Genomic DNA, 8,269 nt, shown 5'->3' on the forward strand with positions numbered 1-8,269 from the left:
AATCTGAAAGGGTTATCATATGAGGAACGTTTGATGGCTCTGGGTTTGTACTCCCTGGAACTCAGAAGGATGAGGGGGCATCTCATTGAAACCTATCGAATGTTGAAAGGCCTAGACAGAGTAGATGTGGAAAGGATGTTTCCCATGGTGGCAGAGTCTTGGACAAGAGGGCACAGCTTCAGGATAGAGGGGCGCCCTTTCAAAACAGAGTTGCAGAGAAATTTCTTTAGCCAAAGGGTGGTGAACTTACTGCCACACGCAGCTGTAGACGTCAAGTTGTTGGGTGTATTTAAGGCAGAGATTGAAAGGTTTTTGACTGGTTAAAGGGAGAAGGCTGAGAACTGAGGTTGAGGGGGAGATAAAAAATGGATCGGCCATGGTTGAATGGTGGAGCAGACTCGATGGGCCAGATGGCCTAATTCTGCTCTTCTGTCTTATGGTATTGCTTCATAAGCTTTCCCTTTGACTACACTAGTGTGGCCAAGAGGGCTTTGGTGACTGAGTATCTCTGGATCTCCATACCTTTCACCCAGGCTTGTGATGATGATGATCATTATCCATTGATTATCTTCGAGACTGATGGATGCCGACCAACCAACCAGCCAACCAGTGCCTACTTGGTTATGAAATACTCTATTGCCTAAAAATTGCATATACCTGCATGTTGCGTGCTAGATTTGTACTAAATGCATTGATTTTAAAGGTTAGGTGAGGGTGTGGTTTCCCAACGTAGGAGAAAATCAAGTTTCATTTTCTCGCATCCTCTCTTTCCATTTTCTCTCATCTCCATGCCAGAATGTTATGCTTTTGTTCTGTGACTCCCATGGAGAGGGTTTCTTAAGATCTGGCTCACTTGCCTGTAGTCGTTCATGGCAATGACATAGCAACTGCAAGCTCAACAAGTAACTGACACTGGGAATCACACTGGAAATGTTTAATTGCTTTACGCTGGGTGAAAGCTACCCTGGTGTTTTTGGTACTAGATTTTTTTTTTCTCTCAAATGACCTAATTTTTTGCATATTTGGATCTCACCTGTTTGGGCCCCAGCATTACACACACTACCTGTTTAGCACACCAATAATGGTAAATGCTGAAAACCTGGAATAACAGAAAACGCTGGAAACATTCAGCGAGTTGATGGCATCTGAGGAAAGCGAAACAGAGTTTAGATTCGAGAGCCTTTGTCTGAATGATAAAATGGTAAACAATTAGGCATTTGTACCCTGTTTTGAACAGAACTTAGAGACACGGAGCCTCTTAAGTATCGCTTTTGTTTTATTGTTTTCAATATAACTTTTTTAGAATGATTCTTTTGCTAGTTATAAATGTAAGCAAATTAATAACCACAGTGTTCTTGCTGTATAGAGCAAATGACATATAGTTGATCAGCTGTTAGCTGGGCTGACATAACACAAGATCCGGCAGATACCAGGCGGCATCTTCATCTCCAGCAGGATACCTGTGCAGCAAGGATAATGAAAGCGGTTTGAGTAGATGATATAGTACAAAAGTGATGATTGGTATTCACAATGGAATGAAGATGATCGAGGACAACTACAGAGGAAGTTATTCTATTACATACACATTATTTCAGATTCATTTATCACAGATACATCAAACCATACAGCGAAATGTGTCATTTGCATTAAAAATCAACACACCCACGTATGTGCTGGGGGCAACCTGCACTTAATGCCACTCATTCTGGCACTGACATAGCATGCCCACATTGATCAGCAGCACCAACAATGGAAAATTTGATGAGGTTGATCCATTTCATTACATATGCTTCTGGTCTCACCTTCTCCATCCCCAGAACCAGGAGAAATTTCCTGTTGTTCTCATTTATTTTACCTCATTCTGCAATTATCCTTAGTAATTTCTGGTACTTTCAATGTACTGTCACAAGCAAATAAACCTTTGCCACTTACAACCACCCACCCACCTACCCACCCATCAAATCCTTTGGGACACTGGTTCACTCTTTAATTTTCATTTCCCATGAAAGAGCATATTTCCTTTTACCCCTTTCTGAAGTTTAGCAGATAGCATTTGTTACTCAATAAATGATCTCACCCACAAACTAAATGCAGGTTCAGTTAGTGATTTGCAGAATGCTCCTGTTCAGACTGAAAGCCAGGCACTGAGCTGCCAGTTGTCTGTCCCATTCATATTCTGACCTCCAGGTCCTTGGCTTCTTACACTGTTCCTAATAAAGCTGAATGCAGTTTGAGGATAACACCTCACCTTCAGACTGGACATATTAGAGCCTCCTAGATTCAATAAAGAGTTAATCAATTCCAAGTAATCAAAGTTTCTGGAAGTTTAGTTTAGAATTCCAGTATTTTCAGGTAATTACTTGCAATTGCACTTGATCTTGATTTCTGTTAATTTTCACTATCACCGTCTTTGTCATTTAATCTCTCTTGCATTATCATGGACCTTTTCCTTCTCTTTCTCCTTCCTTACCCTGTATTTAAATCTCCACCTCTTGCCATTTCTGATGAAAGATCACTTGCTGAAAGGTTAACCCTCCACAAACACTACCAATATTTGGAGTATTTTCCAACTGCAATTCAGATTCCCAACATCCCCTGTATTTTGCCTTTGAAGATTTGATCTGTGAATTATCTATATAAGAAAAAAAAAGCAGGCTAATACTTTTAAGATTCTCTGAAACACATCTTGTGAACTTCAGAACTTTAGGAGTGGATGCATTAGATACTTCAGCACTTATGTAAGGGCAAACCTCTATCCTTCTATACTTGTCAATACAAAGACGTTGAGACTTCTTATGCGGAGAACATATTTATTTAAAAAAACAATAAATATTACAACAGTGAGCAACTTTCTTTCTTAACCACTGTGCTGCTATATTCACTTTAGATTTCTACACACTACTATGAAATATGAATCATCTTTAAATTTCATTCAACCAGTACTCCCTTGTAAGTAAGGGACTATGCTCGAATTCAAATTCTATAGAGAATACCTAGTTTACTATCCATTCTCATAATCTGTACATTTACTAAAATACTGTACCATCAATTGGGTTTCTAGTAAATTAAAATATGTATATGAATTCACATAATTGTCCAGAGAGCTTAAGGTAAAAGAACCCTTAGGGGCAAATGGTCATAATATGATCGAAGTCACCCTGATGTTTGAGAAGGAGAAACTTAAGTCAGATGCATCAGTATTACAGTGGAGTAAGGGAATTACAGAGGCACGAGTGAGGAAATGGCCAGAATTTATTGGAAAAGAACACTGGCAGAGATGACGTCAGAGCAGCAACGGCTGGAATTTCTGAAAGCAGTTTGGAAGGCACAGGATATATACATCCCAAAGAGGAAAAGTCTTCTAAAGGAAATATGACACAACCATGGCTAACAAAGAAGCCAAAGTCAAAATAAAAGCCAAAGAAAAGTCATACAATAGACCTTTCAGGGGTCATGAAATGCGTGAAGTTACCGTAACTAGAGAGAAGGTTCTTGGGAAACTGAAAGGTCTGAAGGTAGATAAGTCACCTGGATCAGATGGTGTACATCACAGAGTTCTGAAAGAGGTAGCTGAGGAAATCATGGAGGCAATAGTAATGATATTTCAAGAATCATTAGATTCTGGAATAGTTCCAGAAAACTTGCAAATGTGATTCCACTCTTCAAGAAGGCAGAAGAAAGGAAACTATAAGCCTGTTAGTCTGACCTCAGTGGTTGGGAAGATGTTGGAGTTATTAAGGATGAGGTCTCAGGGTACTTGGAGCCACATGATAAAATAGGCCATTGACAACATGGTTTCGTTAAGTGAAAATCTTGCCTGACAAATCTGTTGGAATTCTTTGAAGAAGTACTAAGCAGGATAGACAAGGGAGAATCAATTGATGTTGTGTACTTTGATTTTCAGTTCTTTGACAAGGTGCCATACACGAGCCCATGGTATTACAGGAAAGATTCTAGCATGGATAAAGCAGTGGCTGATTGGCAGGAGGCAAAAAGTGGGAATGAAGGGAGCCTTTCCTGACTGGTTGCCAGTGACTAGTGGTGTTCAACAGGGGCCTTTGCTGGAACCAATTCTTTTTACGTTATATGTCAATGACAGACGATGGAATTGATGGCTTTGTTGCAGGGTTTGCAGACAATATGAAGATGCATGGAGGGGCAGGTAGTTCAGAATAAGTAGAGAGGATATAGAAGGATTTAGACAGATTAGGAGAATGGCCAAAGAAATGGCAGATGGAATAGAGTGCCGGGAAGAGTACGGTCATGCACTTTGGTAGAAGAAATGAAAGGGTTGACTTTTTTCTAACTGGAGAGAAAATACAAAAAAACAGAGATACAGAGGGACTTGGGAGTCCTCGTGTAAGATTCCCTGAAGGTGAATTTGCAGGTTGAGTCTGTGGTGAGGAATGTAAATGCAATGTTAGCATTCATTTCAAGAGGACTAGAATATAAAGGCAAAGATGTAATTTTGAGTTTTTATCAAGCACTGGGGAGGCCTCACTTGGAGTATTGTGAGCAGGTTTGTGCCCTTTATCTTAGAAAGGAAGCGTTGAAACTGGAGAGGGTTCAATGGAGGCTCTCAACAATGATTCCAGGATTGAACAGCTTGTCACATGAAGAGTGTCTGATGGCTCTGAGCCTGTATTCACCAGAATTCAGAAGAATGAGGGGTGACCTCATCAAAACCTATCGAATGGTGAAAGGCATTGATAGAGAGTGGATGTGGAGAGGATGTTTCTATGGTGGGAGAGTCTAAGACCAGAGGACAGCCTCAGACTAGAGGGGTGTCATTTTAGAATGGAGTTAGCCAGAGGGTGGTGAATCTGTGGAATTCTTTGCTACAGGCAGCCGTGAAGGCCCCGTCTTCATGTATATTTTAGGCAGAGGTTGATAGATTCCTGATTGGTCAGGGCATGAAGGGAAACGGGGAGAAGGCAGGAGATTGGGGCTGAGAGGAAAATTGGATCAGCCATGATGAAATGGTGGAGCAGACTCAATGGGCCAAATGGCCTAATTCTGCTTCTATACCTTATGGTCTTATGATATTATAGTATAAGACACCAAAGGGGACCTCTTGACCTATTCAGACTTTGCAGGTTCCTATTAGAACAGTTTAATGAGTGCCAATCTCCTTCTGCTTTCTCTATAAAGAATAGATTTTCCTCATCTCCCTGGCAGACCTTTTCTCTATAATTATAAATATTCACCTCATAGCTTTAAGTTGCCTAGTAGTGCCAGTAGTGCCTTTCAATTTATATTATCTAAACCAGTCATGATCTGTATATTATTCCTCTCTTACCCTTCGATTCACAAGATAAACCGTAGCTTCTCCAGGCTCATGTTGGAGCTGAAACCCCTCCAATTTCTTCAGACCTTTTCTACAATCTTCACATACTGCCAAAAGGTTTAATGCATATGTGCAATGCAATCCCTCTGTTCCAAATCTTTTAGAACTTTGCTATTTGATCCACATTATCCTCTTAATCTACCTGTCAAATTGTAAAACTTCTCATGTCTCTGTATTAAGTTTTATCTGCACTTGACTGCCCACGCTGCCAATCTACCTCTGTTTTCTTAGAATCTACTTTTATCCTTCTTGCTAAGTAATACATTTCTAAGCTTTGTCTCATCATTTTTTCCCTTGTACAGTCACCTTTAAGTCACTAATATATATCAAAAAAGCATGGTCCCACTGACCTCAGGGAACACTATTATTTACCATTCTTCATTCTGAAAACAATCACTTGCCACTCCACTTTTCTGCCTTTCAAGTTACTCCTGAACCATTAATTTCATTGGCCCCAGCCTCAATTTGTTAACTATCACATTTATCAAGCACTTTTCAAAGACTCATCAGTCTTCTTGTAGTATTAGCCTCAATTGTAACGGGTTGTGCAGCTGACATCAGGAACCCCTACCACCCAGGTCATGCTATCTATCATCAGAGACCTCTACTACCCAGGACATGCTCTCTTTTCACAGCTGCCATCAGGAAGGAAGTACAGGAGACTCAGGACTCACACCACCAGGTTCAGGGACAGTTATCACCTCTCAACCATTGAACAAAGGGGATAACTTCACTTAATTTCACTTGCCTCATCACTGAAATGTCCCCACGACCAACAAACTCATTTTCAGGGACTCTTCATCAAATGTTCTTGATAATTATTGTTTATTTGTTTATTATTAATATTCCTTTTAAAAAAATTGTACTCTCTGCTTGTCTATTGCACAGTGGTTGAGCAGCCAATTTAGTGCAGTCTTTCATTGATTCTATTATGGTTATTTTTCTATTATGGATTTACTGAGTATGCCCACTGGAAAATAAATCTCAGGGTTGTATATGATGACAGATATGTACTTTGATAATAAATTTACTTTAAACTTTTACTTGTCTTTGAACTCAGTGACCTAGCTATGCCAATGATGAATTAAAGTTGGACAATATGGCAACTCTGATTGTTTATATTTGGAGTCTAAGCATGTACAACTGAACCTGAAAATAATTTGTCATATATCAAATGTATGAGCATGTTCTTTAAAGCAAATAATATCTCAGAGGTTGAAGGAGAAGACATCCAGAGACCTCCAAAGCAATATGATACACTGATAATTTTCTCACCAATGTGAGGTGAAAGTTGTCAGATTTAAATATTTGGTTCAGCAACAAGCTCACTTTTTTCCCAGAGGTGTCACAAACAGGTGGAAGTTATACTTTTTGGATAAAGAACCTGAAGCAGAATGAGATGAGTTACTGGTTCATTAAAGAACTTCCCCTTTCTTTATAATCTTGGTACCTTATGAGATAGATTTGCATGTGGACTGGTAGATTTGCATGCTTGGATGAACAAATTCAGTGTAAGCTGCTGAGAATGCAAAACTTGACATTCAAGCCCAGATGAAATTGTCGTGCCAATGGACAGAGCCAGATAGGATAAGAGAAAGCCATCCTCCAGAAGTAAAAGATGCAGAGCAGTCCACAATTGCTGTAGCAAAATTAAAGACCTCAGTGCTGGTTGCAGTACATATTGTCAAGACCAGCTAATTGTTAAAATATCATTCGGCAGCATTCCCCCACGGACATCTCCGTGTGCTGGTAGACCATCAAGTTTCGGGCCGACCAAAGATTGTCTTTGACTGAGTTGATGATCTGCCAGCAACACCGGATGTTGGTCTCGGTGTGCGTCCCCGGGAACAGCCCGTATGTCAGAGAGTCCTCTGTTACACAGCTGCTGGGATGAACCTTGACACTGCCCCTTCCATCCTCCTCCACTCCTTCTCGGCGAACCCACAGTGTGCAAAGAGGTGGGTCACCGACTCCTCCTCACTGCAGTCCTCCCGAGGGCAGAGGGGTGTGGAGACGACGTTCCGGGCGTACAGGAGGGATCGGACTGGGAGGGCCCCTCTCACCGCCAGCCAGGCGAGGTCTTGGTGCCTGTCGGTGAGGTCTGGCAATGAGGCATTTTGCCAGATGAACTGTACAGTCTGCTCAGGGAACCACTCCACTGTGTCCATCATGTCCTTCTCCTGCAGTGCCTGCAGGACCTTACGTGCTGACCACTGCCTGATGGCCCTGTTGTCAAAGTCGTTGACCTGAAAGAACTTCTCTACACAGGACAGGTATGGCGGCAACGACCAGCTGACAGGGGTGTTGTGTGGGAAAGGGGCCAGTCCCATCCTTCGTAGCCAGGGCGACAGGTAGAACGTGGGCACATAGTGGTACTTGGTTCCCACGTACCTGGGATCCACACACAACCTGATGCAACCACACACGAAGCTGGCCATCAGGGTGAGAGCGACATTAGGGACATTTTTGCCCCCATTGTCCAGGGACTTGTGCATGTTGGTTCATCTGACCTGCTCCATCTTGGATCCCCAGACGAATCTGAAGACGGCTCGGGTGATTTCTGAGCTGAAGGAGCGGGGGACTGGCCACACCTGCGCCAAGTACAGCAGCCCTGAGAGCACCTCACACCTGATGACCAGGTTCCTGCCCGCTATCGATAGGAAGTGCCCTCCCCACAGCCCCAGTTTCTGTTTCACCTTGGCAGTCCACTCCTGCCAGTTCTTGTTGCATGCCTCGGCCCCTCCGAACCAGATCCCCAACATCTTCACGTGATCAGACCTGATGATGAAGGGGACGCTGGATCGGTCGGGCCAGTTGCCGAAGAGCATGGCTTCGCTCTTCGTGCGGTTGACCCTGGCCCCCGACGCCTGCTTGAACTGTTCGCAGATACTGATCAGCCTGCAAACTGACCTCGGATCGGAG

Source organism: Hypanus sabinus, chromosome 2, assembly GCF_030144855.1.
Source record: "Hypanus sabinus isolate sHypSab1 chromosome 2, sHypSab1.hap1, whole genome shotgun sequence".
Taxonomy (NCBI): domain Eukaryota; kingdom Metazoa; phylum Chordata; class Chondrichthyes; order Myliobatiformes; family Dasyatidae; genus Hypanus; species Hypanus sabinus.